This window comes from Protopterus annectens, chromosome 12.part0, assembly GCF_019279795.1.
Source record: "Protopterus annectens isolate FY-2018-M chromosome 12.part0, PAN1.0, whole genome shotgun sequence".
In the NCBI taxonomy this organism is placed as follows: Eukaryota; Metazoa; Chordata; order Ceratodontiformes; family Protopteridae; genus Protopterus; species Protopterus annectens.
In genome coordinates, this window is record NC_056746.1 from 1438943055 (window position 1) to 1438970201 (window position 27147).

Here is a 27147-nt window from a genome sequence, read left to right on the forward strand (position 1 = left end):
CCCCCCCCGCACTATTGGCATTACTAGCCAACTAGCCCTGTTTGGCTGTGCTGATAGTGTGGTGACATCCCCTGTGTTTACTGGGGGAATATGCAGCATCTGGTGTATTGTAGTATTTGCCAAAAGGATCTGTTCTCTCACACTTGCATTTACACACACCCTACTACCCCCCCCCGCACTATTGGCATTACTAGCCAACTAGCCCTGTTTGGCTGTGCTGATAGTGTGGTGACATCCCCTGTGTTTACTGGGGGAATATGCAGCATCTGGTGTATTGTAGTATTTGCCAAAAGGATCTGTTCTCTCACACTTGCATTTACACACACCCTACTACCCCCCCCCCCTATTGGCATTACTAGCCAACTAGCCCTGTTTGGCTGTGCTGATAGTGTGGTGACATCCCCTGTGTTTACTGGGGGAATATGCAGCATCTGGTGTATTGTAGTATTTGCCAAAAGGATCTGTTCTCTCACACTTGCATTTACACACACCCTACTACCCCCCCCGCACTATTGGCATTACTAGCCAACTAGCCCTGTTTGGCTGTGCTGATAGTGTGGTGACATCCCCTGTGTTTACTGGGGGAATATGCAGCATCTGGTGTATTGTAGTATTTGCCAAAAGGATCTGTTCTCTCACACTTGCATTTACACACACCCTACTACCCCCCCCCCACATTGGCATTACTAGCCAACTAGCCCTGTTTGGCTGTGCTGATAGTGTGGTGACATCCCCTGTGTTTACTGGGGGAATATGCAGCATCTGGTGTATTGTAGTATTTGCCAAAAGGATCTGTTCTCTCACACTTGCATTTACACACACCCTACTACCCCCCCCCCGCACTATTGGCATTACTAGCCAACTAGCCCTGTTTGGCTGTGCTGATAGTGTGGTGACATCCCCTGTGTTTACTGGGGGAATATGCAGCATCTGGTGTATTGTAGTATTTGCCAAAAGGATCTGTTCTCTCACACTTGCATTAACACACACCCTACTACTAGCCCTGTTTGGCTGTGCTGATAGTGTGGTGACATCCCCTGTGTTTACTGGGGGAATATGCAGCATCTGGTGTATTGTAGTATTTGCCAAAAGGATCTGTTCTCTCACACTTGCATTTACACACACCCTACTACCCCCCCCCGCACTATTGGCATTACTAGCCAACTAGCCCTGTTTGGCTGTGCTGATAGTGTGGTGACATCCCCTGTGTTTACTGGGGGAATATGCAGCATCTGGTGTATTGTAGTATTTGCCAAAAGGATCTGTTCTCTCACACTTGCATTTACACACACCCTACTACCCCCCCCCCGCACTATTGGCATTACTAGCCAACTAGCCCTGTTTGGCTGTGCTGATAGTGTGGTGACATCCCCTGTGTTTACTGGGGGAATATGCAGCATCTGGTGTATTGTAGTATTTGCCAAAAGGATCTGTTCTCTCACACTTGCATTTACACACACCCTACTACCCCCCCCCGCACTATTGGCATTACTAGCCAACTAGCCCTGTTTGGCTGTGCTGATAGTGTGGTGACATCCCCTGTGTTTACTGGGGGAATATGCAGCATCTGGTGTATTGTAGTATTTGCCAAAAGGATCTGTTCTCTCACACTTGCATTTACACACACCCTACTACCCCCCCCCGCACTATTGGCATTACTAGCCAACTAGCCCTGTTTGGCTGTGCTGATAGTGTGGTGACATCCCCTGTGTTTACTGGGGGAATATGCAGCATCTGGTGTATTGTAGTATTTGCCAAAAGGATCTGTTCTCTCACACTTGCATTTACACACACCCTACTACCCCCCCCCCCCCCTATTGGCATTACTAGCCAACTAGCCCTGTTTGGCTGTGCTGATAGTGTGGTGACATCCCTGTGTTTACTGCGGGAATATGCAGCATCTGGTGTATTGTAGTATTTGCCAAAAGGATCTGTTCTCTCACACTTGCATTTACACACACCCTACTCCCCCCCCAGCACTATTGGCATTACTAGCCAACTAGCCCTGTTTGGCTGTGCTGATAGTGTGGTGACATCCCCTGTGTTTACTGGGGGAATATGCAGCATCTGGTGTATTGTAGTATTTGCCAAAAGGATCTGTTCTCTCACACTTGCATTTACACACACCCTACTACCTGCATTACTAGCCAACTAGCCCTGTTTGGCTGTGCTGATAGTGTGGTGACATCCCCTGTGTTTACTGGGGGAATATGCAGCATCTGGTGTATTGTAGTATTTGCCAAAAGGATCTGTTCTCTCACACTTGCATTTACACACACCCTACTACCCCCCAAGCCCTGTTTGGCTGTGCTGATAGTGTGGTGACATCCCCTGTGTTTACTGGGGGAATATGCAGCATCTGGTGTATTGTAGTATTTGCCAAAAGGATCTGTTCTCTCACACTTGCATTTACACACACCCTACTAGCCAACTAGCCCTGTTTGGCTGTGCTGATAGTGTGGTGACATCCCCTGTGTTTACTGGGGGAATATGCAGCATCTGGTGTATTGTAGTATTTGCCAAAAGGATCTGTTCTCTCATATTTGCATTTACACACACCCTACTACCCCCCCCCGCATTACTGGCCAACTAGCCCTGTTTGGCTGTACTGATAGTGTGGTGACATCCCCTGTGTTTACTGGGAGAATATGCAGCATCTGGTGTATTGTAGTATTTGCCAAAAGGATCTGTTCTCTCACACTTGCATTTACACACACCCTACCCCCACTATTGGCATTACTAGCCAACTAGCCCTGTTTGGCTGTGCTGATAGTGTGGTGACATCCCCTGTGTTTACTGGGAGAATATGCAGCATCTGGTGTATTGTAGTATTTGCCAAAAGGATCTGTTCTCTCATATTTGCATTTACACACACCCACCCAGTAGCAGAGCGCACTATTGGCATTACTAGCCAACTAGCCCTGTTTGGCTGTGCTGATAGTGTGGTGACATCCCCTGTGTTTACTGGGGGAATATGCAGCATCTGGTGTATTGTAGTATTTGCCAAAAAGATCTGTTCTCTCACACTTGCATTTACACACACCCTACTACCCCCCCCCGCACTATTGGCATTACTAGCCAACTAGCCCTGTTTGGCTGTGCTGATAGTGTGGTGACATCCCCTGTGTTTACTGGGGGAATATGCAGCATCTGGTGTATTGTAGTATTTGCCAAAAGGATCTGTTCTCTCACACTTGCATTTACACACACCCTACTACCCCACTATTGGCATTACTGGCCAACTAGCCCTGTTTGGCTGTGCTGATAGTGTGGTGACATCCCTGTGTTTACTGGGGGAATATGCAGCATCTGGTGTATTGTAGTATTTGCCAAAAAGATCTGTTCTCTCACACTTGCATTTACACACACCCTACTACCCCCCCCCGCACTATTGGCATTACTAGCCAACTAGCCCTGTTTGGCTGTGCTGATAGTGTGGTGACATTCCAAGTGTTTACTGGGGGAATATGCAGCATCTGGTGTATTGTAGTATTTGCCAAAAGGATCTGTTCTCTCACACTTGCATTTACACACACCCTACTACCCCCCCTAGCCCTGTTTGGCTGTGCTGATAGTGTGGTGACATCCCCTGTGTTTACTGGGGGAATATGCAGCATCTGGTGTATTGTAGTATTTGCCAAAAGGATCTGTTCTCTCACACTTGCATTTACACACACCCTACTACCCCCCCTAGCCCTGTTTGGCTGTGCTGATAGTGTGGTGACATCCCCTGTGTTTACTGGGGGAATATGCAGCATCTGGTGTATTGTAGTATTTGCCAAAAGGATCTGTTCTCTCACACTTGCATTTACACACACCCTACTACCCCCCCCCGCACTATTGGCATTACTAGCCAACTAGCCCTGTTTGGCTGTGCTGATAGTGTGGTGACATCCCCTGTGTTTACTGGGGGAATATGCAGCATCTGGTGTATTGTAGTATTTGCCAAAAGGATCTGTTCTCTCACACTTGCATTTACACACACCCTACTACCCCCCCCGCACTATTGGCATTACTAGCCAACTAGCCCTGTTTGGCTGTGCTGATAGTGTGGTGACATCCCCTGTGTTTACTGGGGGAATATGCAGCATCTGGTGTATTGTAGTATTTGCCAAAAGGATCTGTTCTCTCACACTTGCATTTACACACACCCTACTACCCCCGCACTATTGGCATTACTAGCCAACTAGCCCTGTTTGGCTGTGCTGATAGTGTGGTGACATCCCCTGTGTTTACTGGGGGAATATGCAGCATCTGGTGTATTGTAGTATTTGCCAAAAGGATCTGTTCTCTCACACTTGCATTTACACACACCCTACTACCCCCCCAGCCCTGTTTGGCTGTGCTGATAGTGTGGTGACATCCCCTGTGTTTACTGGGGGAATATGCAGCATCTGGTGTATTGTAGTATTTGCCAAAAGGATCTGTTCTCTCACACTTGCATTTACACACACCCTGCCAACTAGCCCTGTTTGGCTGTGCTGATAGTGTGGTGACATCCTCTGTGTTTACTGGGGGAATATGCAGCATCTGGTGTATTGTAGTATTTGCCAAAAAGATCTGTTCTCTCACACTTGCATTTACACACACCCTACTGGCCAACTAGCCCTGTTTGGCTCTGCTGATAGTGTGGTGACATCCCCTGTGTTTACTGGGGGAATATGCAGCATCTGGTGTATTGTAGTATTTGCCAAAAAGATCTGTTCTCTCACACTTGCATTTACACACACCCACACCCTACTACCCCCCCCTCACACTTGCATTTACACACACCCACACCCTACTACCCCCCTCACACTTGCATTTACACACACCCACACCCTACTACCTCACATTTGCATTTACACACACCCATCCCTACTCTCACACTTGCATTTACACACACCCACACCCTACTACCCCCCCCTCACACTTGCATTTACACACACCCACACCCTACTACACACACACTACTCACACTTGCATTTACACACACCCACACCCTACTACACACACCCACACACTTGCCATTTGCAGGATTCATTCCCCTACCTTACTAAGTTAGGTCATGACACATGAGAGAAACGCATTAGCGAAGCGCACTATTCGGATTACTAGATAGTTTCTCTTCTCTGGCTGTACTTATAGGGTGCTGACATCATCAGTATTTTGAAAGGGCAATGTGCATCAGGTAGTGTGATCTCCTGATTGCCAAAACTAACATGTTTTTCATACAGAAATGCACACACACAAACTCTCCACATCCACACACACACACATGCCATTTACAGGTTTCAAACTCCTACTTAACTACATTACGACACTCGGGAGAGATGCATTAGCAGAGTACGCTATTCGCATTGCTTAGAGGTTTCTCTTCTCCTGCTGTACTTATAGGGTGCTGACATCATCTGTGTTTAGCAAGGGGAATGAGCATCCTGTAGTGTGTTCGCCCAGTTGCCAAAAGGGGGATTTCCCTCACACAGAATTGCACACACACTAACTCCCCTCATCCAAACACACACTTGCCATTTGCAGGATTCAAACCACTACCTAACTATGTTATGACACTTGAGACAAATGCATTAGCAGAGCATGCTATTCGCATTACTGGGAGGCTTCCCTTCTCCTGCTGTACTTATAGGATGCTGACATCATCTGTGTTTAGCAAGGGGAATGTGCATCCTGTAGTGTGTTCTCCCAGTTGCCAAAAGGGACATTTCCCTCACACAGAATTGTACACACACTAACCCCCCCCATCCAAACAAACACACTTGCCGGATTCAAACCACTACTTAACTATGTTATGACACTCGAGACGGACGCATTAGCAGAGCGCGCTATTCACATTACTGGGAAGCTTCCCTTCTCTGCTGTACTTATAGGGTGCTGACATCATCAGTGTTTAGAAAGGGGAATGTGCATCCTGTAGTGTATTCTCCTAGTTGGCAAAAGGGATACTTCTTTCAAACAGTCTTGAACACACACTAACCCCCTCCACACACACTGAGCATGTACAGGATTCAAACCCCTACCTAATTATGTTATGACACTTGAGACTGACGCAGTAGCGGACTGCGCTATTCACATTACTGTGAGGCTTCTGTTCTCCTGCTGTACTTATAGGGTGCTGACATCATCAGTGTTTAGAAAGGGGAATGTGCATCCTGTAGTGTGTTTTCCCAGTTGCCAAAAGGGACATTTCCCTCTCACACACACAAACCCCACTCACCCACTGAGCATTTGCAGGATTCAAACCCCTACCTAACTATATTATGACACTTGAGGGAGACGCATTAGCAGAGCGCACTATCCGAATTACTGGGCATCTGTTCTGCACCTGCAGTATTTATAGGGTGCTGACATCTTTATTTCTACAGAGGTATGTACATGTAGTACTACCTGTCAGGTGGGGGATAGCATATATATGCATTTGCAGCCACCTACGTCAGGGTCAGATATGCACATCGCACTGGCAGGTTATGTTCTATACCATGCTTTGGAACCACAGGACCTGTAACACACAACACAACCAGTTCAGAACACCACACCCACATCCAGGACACACACTTAGCTTCCCTGGGAACAGTGCCAGGATATGCAGGTGTTCACATACACCATTCCAGTTGTTAACATCAGGTACAGGCATATTGTGTGTGAGAACTACTCAGGCCTCTACCACTTTACCCTACAGCCACTACAATTTGTGGGTCCATGTGCTATGGCAGAACCACACACCACAGCCACATGGGGGAATACATATTGCACCTGTCCATCTGCAACATGGGTACTCACTGTTCCACACCAGAGGTAGACCACCATTGTTGATATCTGACCATACCCACCTTTCCCTGGACATCCATATCCCATCTCCACCCCAGGCAAGGTTGTCACTGCACACAAACTGTATTTAGCACAAGCAGACTCTACACTTGTGAAGACTGGGGTGGACGACTTCAGAGGACCCATGCTGGAGGACTATACTGGCCACTCAGCATAATCCTTGACAATTGCATTCTATGAGCATGTGTACGGTTTGCATTGATCATGCTATCCCACATATACCCACGACTGCTCCACAACAAGACACCTGTCAGCTGTACACCAGACATATATGCGCCGTACAACAGACGGAGTGACCTAATACATTGCAGAGATGTAGCCCACAGAGGGAGGACATCTGTGAACAGTTCCGGCATAGCACTTCATTCACACATACTCATTACAACACAGTATTGACAGTGGAATTGTCTAGAGAATGCAGATAGGGCTCCCCTCAGTCTGTTATTGATGGACACCTACTGTCAGAGATCCTCAGCAACCCTCTCACAGCACACACCGACAACATGGCTGTGGCTTAGCACATTCAATCCCTGGGACCTCCACGGTGCCCCTGCTTGACAGAGGCACAGCTCACTAGCCTCACATGTTGCCTTCTGTGACCTACTTTACAGTGGCACAGTAGCCTACTATCCTGGGGATGCAGATGCCAAGCACACTCTGGCTGAGCTGTCATTCCCTAGGGCAACAAGCCTAGTATTGACCTCTACACCCATATGTTCAATTGTCAGATGCACAATATTTGTTGTGCTGTTCTACTGTTTGCAGGTCTTTATTGCCATAGCATTCCCTGTTCCTATGACCAACTTGTGTATCTGTGGAAGATGTTTGCATATGACGGCGATCCACTATATCACTTATGTCTCTGTAGTCATTTACTGTGTGCACTGGGCAGATTGCTGTGTTGTGGTTGGTTCCTGGACTGACACGCATAAATACCAGATATGTGTGGCCAACTGCTAAACGGAGATATGGCCTAAGTGTGTGAGCATGCCCAGTTCAGCCTTTCCATGGCATGTTGTCTGACATATGCCTCATTTATCAAAGTGTGCGAGCATGCCCAGTGTGAGCTTTCCATATGTTGCACTCTGAAGTCCACCACATATTTGGGTGTGTGTGAACTTCAACAATATCTCACATTTATGGTTGTGTGTTGGGTGTCATGTTGTGTACTAACTGGCCAACTGCTTCGTGTCTGCCACAACAGGGATTATACTGTGCCTGCAGGGATTGCATGGGACACTTTGCAGACAGTTCTCAACATACTTTCATAATGACCTAACACTGTAGTACCGTATAGTGTACTGGTTCAGTACTTTCACTGTGGTGGACAGTATCCTGGGCTTTAGTCCTATGACTGCTTGACATCTTCATAGTGAGCACAACAGTCTGTGTAGGGGCCAGTTGTGCACATATGACCATGTTGCATTATGTTCAGATATGGACTACCTACACCAGGCTCGTCCAACATTGCTAGTGTATTCCACAACATGGGTGGACATTGGCAAACAATAGCAATGTTCCCTAGGCCATGTCTGATGCTATTCACAGGGTGTGTTTGTCCTTCGACACACATTGTAACTGGAGTTTGCCATGACATATGTCATGGTTAGTATACTGTGCCTCCGTCTACCTCTGACATAACAGTGATACCCAGGGTTAGCCTACCATCTCCCATCCACTCATCAGGATTCCTCTTGAGGGGTGTCGATATGTGACTCTCTGGCTGACCTGTACCAGGAGTTTACTGAAGAGTGGGGGTGCTTTCTGTGTTATGGATCATTCTGTACAGCTTGTCCTATGTATGTCAGTGCTGGGGTTCAGGTCTCTCATGTGCATATCTCACTGCCATTCAGATTGTACAAGGTGCAACATGTTCATTTATTCCAGGTTGGACATGGCTTCATACATCAGGCACAGCTTTCCTGTAGCTGGGAAGTATGGCGGTGTGTGGGGCTGCAGTTTGTTTACTCAGGCAACACATGGCATCTGTTCATGCTCTTTGCTACCCCTGGTGGGGTACTGTTGTGGACTTTACAGTTGATGGAGGTGTCTGCTGTGGTATATCCCACAGGGGCTATTGTAGTCAGTTGTGACGCTGATGGAGGATGACTGCAGAGCCACAGTGAGTTCCCCTTATCTACATCTGCCAACCTTCATGTTTGGGTGGGTATATGGTGCATGTTTCTGTGAACACTACAGCCACATGTTTGTCCAGTGCAGGATATTTATCACCTTTTGTACCCAGGTCTCACATTACATGTTAGGTACCTCATGGGTTAACACCTGTGTGGTAATTTGTGGGCACTTACTGTATATCCACGGTGGTTGTCTATACACAGTTCTGCAATTAGCTTGCTGACATGGCTATGGCTACAGTTGTCTGTTTGTAGGTGGCCCTTTTGTGGGTTGCTTGTGTCAGCTGGGGGTCGGATATGGTGGGCTGTTTGTACTCCTCTGCATACATGTTCAGTCACAGTCCTTCCATGTTGGCCTCTACCTATGGGACATATATACAGAACGGGGGGGGGGCAAGACCAGGCCTTGTGGGATGCCACTCATATCTGCTTTGTAGTCTGACATGGATGTGGCATGTCTGACCATGTCAGTTCTGTCCTTGGTCTGGTTTGCAACCCCTCTACTGACATAGGGGTATATATTTAAGCTGGTGAACATATCCATACTGAACTCGTACGGTATTGTCTAGAAGCATGTGCACAGTCCAGCTACACTGTGTGGACCACATTGCCCTCATCAATGACCTTAATGACTGCTTCAAATGGGTCAGACATGTTTAGGGGCAGGTTCTGCAGTTACAACAGCCACACTGTGTAGGGTCCAGTATCAGTAGGTCCACAATAGCCTTCTGTCTGCGGTACATACTGATCCTTTCCATAGCTGTGCAGAACAAGCTTGTCAGGATCCTGGGGTGGTAGTTTGGAGTATCCATTCAGGCAACACCTTTGTTGTGATGGACCACTGTTGTTGTACACTGCTCTTTGGGTACATATCCTGTGGTAAGGCTGACATTGGGCAGTAGTGTGATTTGGCATTCCATTATTCTTGGAGTCCATGTTGGCCTCAGCACAGGACACCATCACATACCTTTGCTGCTGTGTGTTCTGCTTTGCAGATGATGGCTGTTACCTCAGCATCTGCAATGTCAGGGGACCATCAGTCTGCTGGGATAGGTATTTTGCACTGGGGGGGTGTTTGCACTACACCTGACAGGTTGTATGTTAGCAATATGTGTGTGTGTTTGGTATGTTGTTTGTAATATCTGTGTGATTCGGAGCATATCTGTGGATGCCCAACATGGTTCCTACCATCAGTTAGGTAAGCCTTGTGATTATCCTTAGTGTCCTGTACGTTTTGTATCTTCATAGGTTCATGGGTTCATACTAGGCTATACACCCTAGGCCATTAGTAAGCCTAGCCAGAGTGTGTGTGTCTTTCGCCACCCCTTGCTATGTTCAATTATGGCCATTTATGAAGTTCTTCACTGTGCCTCTGTCTGGTCATGACACAGTGAGGACCCCAGTATACATGTACGGTCATCCATCCACTTGGCAATATTCCTGTTGAGGGGTGTCAGTGAGGGGCTCTGCCTACCATGGATTGGGATCCTGTTTCTGGGTGTGGGGAGCCTCTGGGTTATGTATCTGTCCCTCCAGCACATCTTATTTCATTATGTGTTGAGGCTGACATCTGTGACTCTCACAGCTCCAATGGCTTTGATTTCCTGTGGTGTAGCATGTCCATTACTCCTGTGTTGGACATGGCCTTGTACAACAGACATACAATGCCACTGTGTATGCAGTGTGTGACTGCAGTCAGCTGGGGTGTCTACAGCCAGGCAGCATATGATATATATTTCACACCCTTTATCCTGTTGGTGAGGTAACTATGAGGTCTTCCGAACCGCTGCAGGTGTCATGTACGGTACATCCCATATGAGTCATTGTACTAGATTATGGGTCTGATAAGGGAACAGTACAGCGGCACAGTGACCTCTGTTGATGTTGATGTGAATCCTTTCATGATACGGTGTCCAGTATCGACAATCTTCATAGCCACATTGGTATTGTGGGTGTCACATGACAGATTAATGTTGACCTGTGTCCCTAGGTCCCTGATTACTCCTTGCATACATAATGGTTTGACACCAATGTGGTAATTCGTGTGTACCTTGTCTGGTATTTGGTGGGACATTCATACTGTCCAGTGTCTTCGGATGTCTGGGTGGAGTTCTTGTGTGTGAGAGTGTGGTCTGTCGCATGCTACAGACTGTACAGCAGTTTTGACTACAGTTATGTGCACATGGGTGGTCTCCGCTGCTTTGTGCATTGTCAGTTACCTGGCAATATGGGTGTCTGTGCTGCATATGGATACTCCTCCTCCTTTGATGTTTTGGTGCAGGTGTTGGGGCCATAACACATGATATGTGGTATAACCTAGTAGTGCTGGTGTGCTATCACTAGGCTTGCAGCAGGCTTCTGTCACTGCACAGACATCAATGTTCAACATAATGGGAAGTGCCTCAGGGGCATGCATATTGCAGTTTACACATCTGGCATTGGTCAGCATTACCCTTATGTTTCCTACCACTTATGTTTTCTAGGGTGGTGGGTAGTCTTTTTGGCCTTGCCTACATATGGCTCTATGGAGGCGGCAAAGGCCTTATCCAGTATCCAGACGCACACGGGTAACAGCTGCAAGCTATCCCTGAAACAGCAGCATGGCTTGTCATGCTTGACATCTCAAGCAGACAGACATTAGACCCTCTTGGACTGACAGCTGTAACTGTGCCAGCTGTTAAACATGAGCATTCTGTGTTTGTACTGTGGCACCATTCTTGGTGAGGGTTGGATGCTGCACACAGCCAGTGTCATACCGCCCTGGGGTACATACTCAGAGGGACCATCCATGTCTCTTTTGATGTTGACCAGGGAGGTACATCTCAGGTAATTCACACCAGCATGGACATTGAGTGCATCATATTTCTGCTTGCTTTGGGGTGACCTGCGTACTTGTGTTATGTGGCATTTTGTGGCAGCCTACAGGCAGCTTACTCTACCCTTTCCCTTGTTCAGTCTGGTGAGTGGGACAGCAGTGTGTCTGCCTATACAGACACCTATTATGACTGTATCAGGCATGTTGTTTCTCCTTCTGGCCTGTGACTGTTTGGCACACCAGCTTTGCGTACTATTCGTTGCATGTGCTATGTTTGAAGGTTGTGGTTGCTTGTGATCTGCTTTGGAGGCTTCTGTTGGTGTGGTGTGTTTGTAATTAAGTCCTCCAGGAATATTTGTCTGTGTTTATGTGTTTGGTTTACAGTTGTGGTAGATATATGTGGGACTGGGTTTGTGGTGTATGTGGTTACCTTCGCCTCCTGACTAGTTTTGACAGTACTGGGTTGGTGGAGCTCAACCTCTGGTTTGGATACATGGATGCATTTATCACATATATTTGTATTTATTGGGGGTTGTTGTGGTTGTCTGTGTACTTGGGACTGGTGTCACATTGCCTCTGGATTCACAATTTCTACTTGTTGTGGCTGGACTTAGTGGATTGTATGTGTGGACATATGTTATTGCCATACTACTGGTCAGTGATTACTTCCCTTTTTATGTTTGCTCTATTATGTGGTAGCTTCCTCATTCTCTTGCATGGTTTGGTAATGGCTGGAGTCCAGCATGCCAGATGCCTGCGTGTATGGCATTGTGTGTTGTTATTTGTGATTGCATACTCCAAGCATTCCTGGCTGTGTTCATGGAATGCCTGTATAACATGTTCTGTGGTGTGTCCCATATTCTGCACTTTCACAGGGCCTTTTGTGGATTCATCATCGGTTTTGAGGGCTGCAACCTATGCTTTACACATGTTTTTCACTGTGGTATTCTGGCCAGGGACTGGGGTCAGGATGTGTATATCCAGTGTGATTACTCTATGGTCTGGTCTTACCAGTGAGGGGTACACTTCTCATCTTGCCATCCAGTACACATGTTGCTGATTATCACATCCAGTATGCTTACCCCTCTTGTGGGAGTGGTACATTGTTCCTGGGCATTTTGGTTTATGGAATCTGGATAATTTTCTCCTACTGTGTTGGTGCTAGTATAATGCACCCGGTGTATGTCTGGGTATTTTCAGTCAAGCAATATAATGTGGTTTGGGGGGCTTGATATATTCATGTATTCCGATATAGGCCAGGTGCAGTTCCTGGTATTAGGACAGTAGTCTGCAGCAGGCTATATACTGAGAGGCGGTTTTAGCCATTGGTATTTGACCATTGCTAATCCATGCTGCTTCCTGTTGTGGTACCAACATGGGGGTGTGGTTATCCTTGCCATTTCTTGCTAGTCACCCTCCTTTTGTAGCTTGTTCCATGTTTTGCGGCTGTACAGCACAGTATGAGGTGTGACCTGGTAGTGTTAGAGTGCTGATGTGAGCCTTGACCCAGTTCTCTATTACAGGACTGGTATCTACATTCTCCATACTGTGTGTGTTTACACTGCACACATCTTGCTGTTTATACATCTGTCATTGGGTAGCATTACATCTAGGTTCCTATCTCTTGTAGAACCTATGAAGGTGGGTTTGTGTTTTGAGACTTATCTATTCAGGGCATGCTGTGGGTACTGACAGCCTTTGCCAGTATCCATGGGGCATGGCATGATAGATGCACACCACCCCTAGAAGGTGGTGCATCATGTCAAGCTCCGTATGTCTTCCCAGCCTGAAACACATTGGCTCACCTTTGACTAACTGCATTACTTCAGCCAGTTATTGCACTTGATCATCCCATCGTCATTTTGTGGCTTCATGCTTGGTGAGGGTGGATGTTAGTCAGGGTGCTCAGGTGTGCATATAGTACATGGTGTTACATTACTTAACACATGACATTCATGCCTCAGGTGGTGCTGCAGGGCTGTCTCTGTCGGATGCGCATAGTACACTTCCCTGTACATGTTTGTGAGCAGGTCATGTCATTTTAGGCATCCATGTTATTATTTGAGTGAGTCAGAGGGGGTATCATTCCCAGGGTTCCTACTGAGCCAGTGTATGTGCTATGCGTTGCCTCTTTGCCAAGGCCAGGGCATACTGGGCACGCCTCCTTCTGCCTACTGGGGCAGGCTCAGGTTGTTCCTCCTCCAAGTCACGCTCTGTCTGTGATGGCCTTGGCAATGGTGGGGGGCTGTTTGGCCCGGCCCTATGCTGGTCCTGCTGCAGCTGTTTTTGCAAGATCATATTATGTAGCATAGCACATACCATGACAATTTGGGTACATGTAGTTGGTGTGTACTGCAAGGCTCCACCAGATGTGTCCAGACACCGGAACCATGACTTGAGCAGCCCAAACACACACTCTATTACATTACGTGTTTGTGCGTGTGCCTCATTATGGCGTTCCTGTTCAGGTGTGTGAGCGTTTCTGATGGGTGTCATCAGCCACGGCTCCAGTGCATAACCTGTATCCCCCACTAGGTGTCCGTGTGGATTGTCCCCATTGGCAAATGTCTGGTACAGCTGCGTCAAATGCCAGATGTGGGAATCGTGGTAACTCCCAGGGCAGCCAGCACACACATTCATTATTATGCCCTGGGCATCACACACGACCTTGCAGTTGATGGAGGGGAAGCCCTTGCAGTTAATGTAGGCCCTACCCCGCTCACCGGCTGGTGCTTTGATGCGTATGTGCGTGCAGTCTATTGCACCCAGTACCTCAGGGTATTCCGCTATTTGCTGGAAGAGACGCATATTGCTGGCCAATACCTCACGGGCATTGGGGAAATATACATGATCACCGACATGTGCTGACATGGCATCCAGGAACTGGTGCAGTACCCTGGAGGCTGATGCCTGTGATATCCCCATCATATCACCAGTTGGTCTCTGGACGGTACCTGTTGCTAGTATTCTTAGGCCAACACATACCTTGGTTTCCACTGGGATGGGTTCCCCTCTGTTGGTTCTGTGTGGGTCAAGAGCATTAGGGAATAGGGAATGTGTAACATGAATTACCACTCTTTTCCCAGCAGGAGAATGGATGCCTGTGATGTAAGTGAGTGCGGGTGAGGATATGTTAATGTAGCTATGTACCATGGGTATGCATATAAATGAGACAGAACACCAAACGTGTAGTGGTCACAGCAACAGTGAATGCAGTCCCGTTTGAATTACGACTATAGAACATATAAATGTGAACGTGTAATTAATGCGTCTGTGCCGCAAAGACAGCTACATATGTAAAGGTGGAAGTGTGTTCCGCATACGTCCATTAACCGGATCACAGATATGTCCCTGGAACTGTCACAACTAATACAGGCCACGTAAGCACACAGACTCAGTAAACATATGTAACCCAGAATACAGATATGCATGTGCGCCTGCGCGTAACCCACAATAAGGGAATGCAAGTGCACCTGTGCGTGTGTGATCCGCTCACAGCAGAGTAACCTAATGCCGTTACCCCCACGTTAGTTATACATGTCTCAAAACTGTCAGCCTCTGAAAGTATGGAACTGGACAATGCCATGCAAAGTACTGGTACAAATAGTGAGAAACACATGATATGTGCTAAGACAAACATAGAAAGTGGATAGAATAACGGGTGTGTTAGTAGCAGGGATTGACGAAGGTTATGCATCTGTAACCTGATCTACTTGTCAGAAGGTGCCACCATAAGTCTCACATAAAATGCCAGCAAATTGCCAGATAGACACAGGTCAATGTAAAACACACCTAAGATAAAGGGTAAACCATCCTTACACTCTGCCAGTATCTGTACAGTGGAAAGGTATGGTATGGTTATAGATGTGTGTACACAGGTAATTTATTTATTTATTTTATTTTATTTTACATTTGCTGACCGGGATATTCCGACTGGATATATGTCCATTGTCAGCGGAGTCCCGGGGAGAAAAGCTCAGACAGGGTTAACAATGACAGATAGTTACAAAGACATATAGACAATTCACATAGTATACAATGAAAAAGATCTTTACAGTAGAAACTACAGTTGGTTACAGTTCATTATATTCATGATAATTCACAATTAGTTGAGTAAGACAAAAATGGCCTAATCTTGAGTTAATATGTGTTAGTCTAGATTGATCTTATAGGTTGAATTGCTCATAGGACTGTTATGATTTGGAGAGGGTAGAGTTCTTCTAGGACAGACATATTAGACAGACATTAACAAAGCAAGGTATGAAATGAGGAGTTTACATGTATATATGTACACACAACAGACCTATGTCCCGTATAGATGACACATGGATATAAATATGCCAAGTAATAGATAATATGGGTAGTCAAACAGACATCCACGAATGGGGAACATACAGCAGCAGTCAAAATCATTGGCCAGAAAGTGGCAGTCCAGCAAGTTCTACACTTTAAACATGCACACAGGTGTCCATTGTAGGACTCCAAAAATGTATCCATTCCATTCGGATTGACGCGAAAGAAGTAACAGCTGCAAATATGAATCAGCTATACATGCACTAAAAGCAGGTTCAAGGGTGATGACACATGTGTCCATGAAATGCAGGACATATGAACAGATATCCCTAGAGTGGGGAGTGCATATAAGTGCGTCCACATCCCAGTACCGCACACATTAACCATGTGTAATGTGTACCGTAGAGGGTTGCAGGCATGGGAACCTGGGTATGCAGAAATGGGCCTAGGTGTTGTTTGGCAGAGAATCCATAGGCCCATCCCGTGGGAGGGATGTGGGTATAGCACATGCCTTTATCCCCACTAATGGTGCAAAGCATCCACCGGATAATGCGGAAAGCAGGTTGGAAATATGTACAGCCCTAAATCAGTGTCATGTAGGCGATTCTCATGGATGGACATGCGTACGACCAAGATGGTACCCATAACTGGAAAACTGTCAGAATAACACTGCTGCATTAAGGCATAGTACAGGAAATACAGATAGGGACTATATTAGAAATACCCCAGACAAAGTCAGACCGTTGTGCGAATACTGGCGTAGCCATGCATATGGATGTTATGAGTGTCACTAATCATGCAATGGAAATAGCGGTCACCATCACCTACCGCACAGTCTGTAATGCCTAGGCAGCAATCAGCTAGGAAGGCACATCACTATGTGAAAAGTAACAAGGGCAAAGGCCGAATGTCAGGGCGTGTGCACATAATGACAACAGGTCAAGGGTATGAAGGAGCTAACCTGTCCAAAATACATGTACTGAACCGGTGATACTAGGCGGACAGATGAGAAGAAAGACAGCAGGACAAATGTGCAAACATGTATAAGTTATACCCCGGAAGATGTGAGTGACAACGTATGCCCCGTGAAGGTCAATGTGGAAGGTAACCAGACACAAAGCTAAGTGTCCCCCAGGGTGTCATGATGTGTCAACATAACAATTACCAGGCCCCCATAGTCGTACGTGAGCCCCTCCACTGACAGAAAGCGCAAATATGATGCACACATATGGTACATGAAAGAACAATTAGTGTGGATAAGCAGATGTAGACCTGTGTGAGGAGTACAACTGTCTGTGTGGGTGTGTCGTGCAAATACAAAGTAATGTCATGCGGTCTGTCATGCCGCCATACACTGTGTGTGTATTGTAGTCAGACAGTAGATATGTTGTATCAGACACATACTCTGCAACTGCACAGATGTACGCAGACTGTGTAGAAGTATGCCTCATATGTTTGCTGTGTTCCATGTAACAGTAACAGTCCGGCACCCTCATGATAACTGACGACAGGAAACAACGACAAACATGCGAGGAAGACACCAAATCAGACAGAAATGCCATACACATGCATAACATATCACTGTGCCCACTATCAATGTTTCTAAGAGCAACATGTCATGACTGGCCCTGAGTGTCCCACTATCACATAAGGCCTTGTCCAGATATACGCTCCTTGAGGTGGAGTGTTATGAACAGACACAGATACATGTGTGTGGAAACATTATTATCCACTGCAAGACGATGAAATGTGCCGCAGTAGGAGGGGCAGTACTGTCCGCAGGTATGTGCTGAAATGCACATTAAACAGCAGTCTACATGGATTACCTATATTGGCGACACTTGCACAGATGATTATAGTGGAACATACACACGACCATGCACACAGCTCAGATAGACATACACACACCATAAACAGGCAATGATACACTAAGTCTATGGCGTGTACGAGTACAGTGACAGTACAGCAAGGATAGCTATCTGCCAAGATATACAGCAGATGTCTGTAGGGCGTGTAACACCTCCTGGGATACAGACGTTGCATGGACATTTGGATCTGCATCGTACCACATTGCTATGTGTAAGCTGTGCACATATGCGATACATGGGACTGACAGCTGTCCATGCAAGAGCAGCGCCATGGGCATAAAATATGTATATGTATATGCATCAAGAGAGATACAGACAGCCACATGTGGCAAGGCCGGTAGTGGAACCTACACATCAGTACCCTAACACACCACAGCAGGACGCACGTAGAGAACACGCTACGGAGGTCGCTAACCACAGCAGACACACAGGCAGTCCACCAGCTGTGTCTCAACATCCGCAAACACAGAGATGTCAGCAAGATATATGTGTGTTGCGAAGCATCTAAAACCATAACCTACGAACCCATGCGGCTGGGAGCATAGACACACACACACACACATCTGGCAGGCATGGGAATTGACTTTACACCTACCTACCCTATCGCACGACAGTATGACACAATGACAGAACGCGCTACTCGGAGTACTAAACACAGCACTGTCAGAGGCATACGTCTAGGTGGGTGACATCATCCGCAAAGGAATAGACGCTGATAGCAAATGTATGTGTTGTGAGGCATCTAAAAGCATCACTGTCTCCAGAGGCGGCTGGAAACACACACCACACACTTGGGAGGGCCGGGAGTTGAACCTACACCTACCTACATGAACACACTGCAGCAGGATGCATTTATAGAATGCGCTACCAAGATTACTTAGCACAGCACTGTCAGAGGCATACTTCTAGGTGGGTGACATCATCCGCAAAGGCATAGACGCTGATAGCAAATGTATGTGTTGTGAAGCGTCTAAAAGCATTACTGTCCCCAGAGGCGGCTGGAAACACACACACACACAGTGGGAAGGGCTGGGAGTTGAACCTACACCTAACTACATGAACACACTACAGTATGATGCATTTACAGAACGCGCTACCGAGATTACTAAGCACAGCACTGTCAGAGGCATACTTCTAGGTGGGTGACATCATCCGCAAAGGAATAGACGCTGATAGCAAATGTATGTGTTGTGAAGCGTCTAAAAGCATTACTGTCCCCAGAGGGGGCTGGAAACACACACACACAGTGGGAAGGGCTGGGAGTTGAGCCTACACCTAACTACATGAACACACTACAGCAGGATGCATTTACAGAATGCGCTACCAAGATTACTGAGCTCAGTACTGTCAGAGGCATACCTCTAGGTGGGTGACATCATCCACAAAGGAATAGACGCTGATAGCAAATGTATGTGTTGTGAAGTGTCTAAAAGCATTACTGTCCCCAGAGGCGGCTGGAAATACACACACACACACACACACACACACACAGTGGGAAGGGCTGGGAGTTGAACCTACACCTAACTACATGAACACACTACAGCAGGATGCATTTACAGAATGCGCTACCGAGATTACTGAGCACAGCACTGTCAAGAGGCATACTCCTAGGTGGGTGATATCATCTGCAAAGACAAGGATGCCGATAGGGAATGAATACAGAGTGAGCAGTCACACAGCATGTTACTATCCCAAGGCGGACGTACAGTAACACGGTGGTGCTGCACTCGGGAATACTACCTATCTACGGAGCAGTACAGCCCGAAATGGATACGGGATGCACCACAGACAGTACACCCTTTGAGAGAGCAACCAGTGTGTATGATGTAGGCATCCATTGTGGCATAGCAACTACATATAATTCGCATGGACGGCCACCATGGCTATGCAGGATGTCATTGGGCATGGCTACACGCCTAGTATCAGACATCGGTGCCGAATGTACTGTGTGTCCATGTATGGCATACTGGGCATGCTCACACACTTAGCATTTGCAAAGTGCAAACATGCATACACATGGAGTGTAATCAAGAAAGGGCAGAGTGTGGAACGTACTGTGTGTCCACCTACACAACAGCAAACCGGGCATGCTCACACACTTAGCGGTTGCAAAGGGGAAACATACATGCACACGGGGTATACGCACAGAAGGGCGCAGTGTGCACTGTACTGTGTGTCCATCTACGCAACTGCTTACTGGGCATGCTCACACACTTAGCATTTGCAAAGTGCAAACATGCATACACATGGAGTGTAATCATGAAAGGGCAGAGTGTGGTACGTACTGTGTGTCCACCTACACAACAGCAGACTGGGCATGCTCACACACTTAGCGGTTGCAAAGGGGAAACATACATGCACACGGGGTATACTCACAGAAGGGCGCAGTGTGCACTGTACTGTGTGTCCATCTACACAACTGCTTACTGGGCATGCTCACACACTTAACATTTGTAAAATGCGAACATTCATACACATGGAGTGTAATCATGAAAGGGCAGAGTGTGGAACGTACTGTGTGTCCACCTACACAACAGCAAACCAGGCATGCTCACACACTTAGCGGTTGCAAAGGGGAAATATACATGCACACGGGGTATACGCACAGAAGGGCGCAGGGTGCACTGTACTGTGTGTCCATCTATGCAACTGCTTACTGGGCATGCTCACACACTTAGCATTTGCAAAGTGCAAACATGCATACACATGGAGTGTAATCATGAAAGGGCAGAGTGTGGAACGTACTGTGTGTCCACCTACACAACAGCAAACCGGGCATGCTCACACACTTAGCGGTTGCAAAGGGGAAACATACATGCACACGGGGTATACGCACAGAAGGGCGCAGTGTGCACTGTATTGTGTGTCCATCTACACAACTGCTTACTGGGCATGCTCACACACTTAGCATTTGCTACGTGCCGTCCAGCATGCAGACGGAGTGTACACACTGCAGGTCACAGTAAGGTAAACCTGTCCACACGCACAGGGTGGTCACACATGCAGCTACTCGTACACACACAGATGACATCACAGGCATCACGGGTGCAGGTGAAACATGTACACACTGCAGTGAACACTGTAGCTGCCATGCCAGCACCATGTCATCGGTGCAGCAGTAAGCTTCACGGTCCAACAACAGCATGTGACATATGTCCACAGGTCTGTATAGCAGTGTACACCAGTTGTGCAGAGTACACATGTACTAACAATGATCCAACATGTGTGATGTAGTCCACCCATATCTGTATACATGGACAGGTCGGCTCCACACATACCACGGCCCTGACACAGCTGTGACACATGACTGCTGCTGTACCAGAGTGAACCAACGTCCGGATATGTCATACATGTGACTGTCTGGATGTGTGCATGGACTGCACACATGACACATACAAAGCCTGTGATGTACCACATGCATAACACTGGCATACGCAGTGCTACACACACGAATGGAAGGTGGACCCATGTCTGTGGAATGCTCCCACTACAGGGTGTAGCAGTGTTGACTGGGACACATACCCTTGTATTGTTTGCCTGTGACAGCTGTGATACCATACCACAGTCCATGTTCCATGTATGTCAACACACATGTCAAAACATAGCAATGCATACACACATGGCAACAGGAGACACATGTGACACGTGTACTGTGCACGGAGCAGCCATGCATGAGCAGTGGCCGGTGTCCATAACATAGTTGCAACACCCTACCACATGCGTACCCATCATAGGGGCCATTATATGGTGGCATAGAAACAGCACGTATGGAGGTATGCGTGTACATAGGTTCATAGGTTCATAGGTTTATACTAGGCTATCTGCCCTAAGGCAATTATAAGCCTAGCCCAAAGTTATGTGGCTTACGCCACCCCTTATGTTAGAAATAATGTGCCCATTAGTTTGTTGTGCCTCTGTCCAGCAGTGACACAGAGATGATTCCCGGGGTAAACCTACAATCTCCCATCCACCGGTCAAGATTTCTCTTGAACAGAGCCAGCGAGGTTTAAACACCTGTCTACATGCATGTGTGCAGGTGGTGTCTCACAGGTGTGTTACACACCATCCTACCCTGCTATGTGCATACAGTATGCTATGTTGCTGTTACATGACAGTGCTGACATAATGCACACCCAGCGGTCAGGTGTCATCGCCTGTATGTCACATGGCAACTGTAACACCTACCACCTACCAAGTGCATATATCGGCACATCTGCCGGATACAGTGTTGGTACACATAATGCACTACATACCACTGCATGCCTGCACACGTATCATATGGCGGGTGTAGTATTCCCAGCACTGACATGTGTGCATGAATGTGTACCCCTGTATGCCACATATCGGGGGGAATATGTCCCACGTGCTACACATCCCTGTACACCATAGTAGAGATCTGTACATACCTCAGTGTGGGGTGCATGGATTTGGATGGTGCAGTACATGCACCACATTGTCTCTCCATGTATACATGTGTGGTCACCACAATGTGCGTGTGTGGACATGTTTGTATGTCTGCTGCTTGGTGTGAGGGTGTATGCAAATATACTGTTGTGAATGGACACTAACCACACAGGGTGACCATCCCGTACTGGTGCTGCATTGCACAACCCTGTCGATGCCATAGGTGTGAGCCATACTGGCCACCTGTGCAAGTCCACCCCCTGTGACATGGCGTGTGGGTGCATAGTATTGTGAGGGTGCTGACCACACAGGCAGGTGTCCCCATCTGCACACTATATGGTGTGCGTCATAGTGGTGTACACCCCGCGATTGCGACCATATTCCTGTACTGTTACAGGGTCCGACTGCTGCACAGCGTGCCCTACAGCTGACAGGTGACACGTGAAGTCAGTGGCCAGCACGCTGTGTACGACACCTGCACCATGTCACCATACCTGTAGTGTGTCCTGCTATGTATGTGACGTCTCTGTCCACTGTAGCCTGTGGCACCGACCACATGCATCAGGTGCAGTATATGTGCGGACTTGTGTGTCATGTAGGTGTCCATTCAGGTTGTGGGTACATGTAGTATGCTGCTATTGCAAGATGTGCCTGTGGGTAGTCCACAGCTACACGTGGGGGACCGATGACAGTGCTCCCTGTAGGCACATGCGAGTACACCATAGGAGGGATTCAGGTTATCAGAACCAACATGGTGCTATACATGTAACCGTCACACATACCGTGAACACATCACAATGCATGCTGCACCTGCACAACATGGTATGTCTGCTGCATGCTGTCACTACACAACCCACGTCACATACGCATCTGTCAGTTTTCATACACAACCACTGCAACATACACATCCCACGCTATGCATACACAGGTATCACATCCACCTCTCACTATCCTGTCCACCCTGTGCATCAGAATATATTTGCATAACCCTGCACCGATGGTGTGGATGACAGGGATGTGGCAGAGGCTTCATCATATGCACAGGGTGATATGTTAGCCAGAGACATAGGCTGCACCAATGGATAACATCATGTGTGTGTGTAAGGGCCGGTGAGTTTACTGGGCATGTCTGTGCAGAATGCATGTGGATGTGGTGGAGCCCTACAGTTGTGTCTGCTGTGTTTGGGTATGTGTGTACACAGTTCAGCCATATGTGATGCCTACACAGGGTATAATTGACAGCCCCAGACTGTACAGTGCAGGTTGTACAGCTCACTGTGTCCGTCCACGGCCATGTGACCTGTGCCTGCCAGGGGTTGCACGGGCAGTACCAGGTGGAGGTATAGAGTGGCTACTGTCCGATGACACATGTCCGCTGGAACCGTATCCACGATGGGACCAGCCAGGGCCACGTCCACATGGCCTACTGTGTCCTGGTGTGGACAGTGCAGCACCAGCTGCACTGCTACTGCTACCGGCACTATGGGAGTGGGCATGAGAGGTGGCACTCACACGTCAACCACCGCTAGGTGGTGTTGCTGGCCTACTCCCATGTGTCCTATGCCTCACCCCTACCAGGTGTTCCAGCACAGACAGCTCACGCTCGTGGATTGCCATGCCTCGGTCAAGGATTCCAACCATTTCACCTAATCGCCTATCCAGTACATTAGCAATCTGCTGTTGAGCATTCGCCAATGACTGGATGTTGTCATTTAGGGTACGGATTGCAGCCCTCTGCAGCCTCTGCCCTTCTTGGTTCTGCTGTTCTGCACGTGCCTGTGCCACCATTACAGTCTGGAACATGCGTCTGGTGATACCAGCTGCTGCGCCCTGTACTGCAGGTGCATGTCTGCCAGAGGTCCTCCTACGAGCAGCACCAGCCACATGCCTGTGTGGCACATCACCAGTCATTACACTGGCAACATGGTGTGTAGTCACACCTTCTGTAGCCACCACACATTCCTGTTCAATGCCAACAGACACTGACTGCCCTTCCTCTATGGGCAACGGTGATGTGGTATGTGTTGGCATCAGAACCATGTGCGGGGATGAGGGGGACATAGGTGGGATGGTAACCAATGGCGCAGATTCTGCCTCTGACAACCCTGCCTATACCTCATGCATATGGTCATCACCGCTAGTATCCGTGGGGACACTAACATCAGATGGACCGCAGGAGGGTAACGCACCTACACCACCTGTGAATGCAAAGACATACTGTAAGGTACATTACACACTGACACACACACACACAGACACACACACACACACACACACACACACACACACACACACACACACACACACACAGACACACACACACACAGACACCCACAGACACACACCCACAGACACACACACAGACAGACACACACCCACAGACACACACACAGACAGACACACCCACAGACACACACACACAGACAGACACACACCCACAGACACACACAGACAGACACACACCCACAGACACACACAGACAGACACACACACACAGACACACCATGCATGTGATATTACAGATGGCATGCAGCATTCCTGCACTACAGCACAGGGAATGCAGCTCAGACATTAATAGTGTTAGTATGCATACCACCCTGGGGTGCACACTACATCAAGCAGGTGTCATATCAGTAGGCATGCAGTACACACAATCATGGTAGTTTGCATGCATCACCATGATACACCATGTGGCCACAAACAGGTTAACAATACACATGGCTGACATTACCTTGACATGTAATCCGCTGACATGTGCAGTGACATGTATACATGTGTGACACAATGGTGTCCCGCCACATGCACCACATCATAATGGGCTTCACAGTGCAGTGTTGTGTGTACAGCCTACAGATAGAATGCATGTTCAGCACATATGTATGTGCAGGTGTGGTTAGTGTGAGCCGTGTACATAGCTATACAGTGTGGAGTACTGGCACTGTGCCACTGCATGGCAACATGACGCATGTATGTTGCTGTGCAATGCATAACATGGACGCATTGCAATGCCATGACTGCAACACAGTCATGCTGTTCCACAGCATGTATATGGTAGACATCGGTGATGCCTCCGGTGGCTGCAGACAGGCATTCCGGTTGTCCGGTGTAACACATCAAATGTACAGTTGGTCCACTACGGCTATGATTGCACTATGTGTGGACAATGTGCAACGGGGTCTATCCACATCAGGCGTACTGTGTGGCAACATGCCTGTGGCTATCACCAATGGCCATGTGTGAACGGGTCTTGGACAATTGTGTGTGATGGGCATCTTGTACACATGTCTGTGGTGTCCCATGTGACATACACCCATACATGTCAGAGGTGTCACACTCCACAGGGCTATGCAGACAACAGTGTGGATGTTTGTTATGTCGGGTGTAGGTCATGTGATGGTGTGACAATATTGCAGACAGAACACCACCAGCTTGGGACATGTCGGGTGGTGTGTCACAATGTGTGCACACAATGTAGGGGCATATGTCACATTGATGACACCTCTGTGCTGCCCAGATCAATGCTCACTGTGTGGTACTGTGTGCGTACCACGAATGTTGTTCCAATGCATACTACATATGCATCCATTGTAGAACACCTTCACCGTGGTATGCATAGCTGACCGCACATATCACATTGACAGGTACTGTGGTTTCATGCTGGTGTATAATAACGGTTGTATCTACTGCACACGGGTGGCATGTGTGTGTCTGGTGGTGCAACCTGTATAACATGACTGGAACTAAACCCAGGTGTGCATGTTATACCTGGCCACATGGCAAATAACTCTACACTGTAACATTCCTGATACTGACAACAGTCTCACCTGCGACGGACCCATGTCTGTGCGACACGCCAGAGGTACCTGTATAGGGGCGACACAATAGTATAAACATTATCCATGACTGTATGACAGCCACAGTTCGCACTGTGCATGTGACAGCATGTACCTGTGTGATAGCATATGGTATGCACACGTCTGCATACACAACGTAGCATACTGTAGTATGCGGCTTGTGTGCCCATATACCTGGCATGTGTTGTTACTTTACATGATGTACAGTGACACCTGCAACTACAGTGGATATCATACTCATATGCAGGACTGACTTACCAGGCAGCTCCAGGCTCATTGGTTGGGAGACACCCACCTCCACGATGGCGGCTAGTGTTTCTGCATGCTGTTCCATGGGTGTCCCCAGACTGGCCAGTAGCTCCTCTGTGTGTGTGAGTGGGGGCTGGGTTGGTGGCCAACCACCTGTTCCACCTTGTTCTCTGGCAATTGCAGCGGCACGCTGTTTTGCATGCCATATGAAGTCCGTGCAGTGTCGGCGTACCTGCTGGTAGGTGCAGTTGTTGCCACCCACGTCATTCACCCTCCTGCGTATATCCTGCCACAGGTCATCCCGCTGCTGCGCTTGCTGTGGCACATGGCTGAACAGCACGTCATAGTTGTCATGGAGCAATGGTATGATTACTTCATCCTCCTGGTGGCTGAAGGCTGGGAGTCGTGAACGTGGCATTATCTGTAAGACATAATGATGGTGACAGGTCACATTCATGCTGATGTACTGGCATACCGCTGAACATACATTGCTATGACATGTACGACATCTGCACAGTAATCTCTGGGATGCATCATGACACTGACACAGCTGACGTGTTGCTGCCACACCTGTCACACAGTTATGCAGTGGATATCATATCATATCTCTGTGTCAACTCATCACACTGTACATACTCCATGTAGATGGTAACGTGCTGTGGACATGTGTACCTGCCTGCACCTGTGTTCCTACCAATCTGCACTTG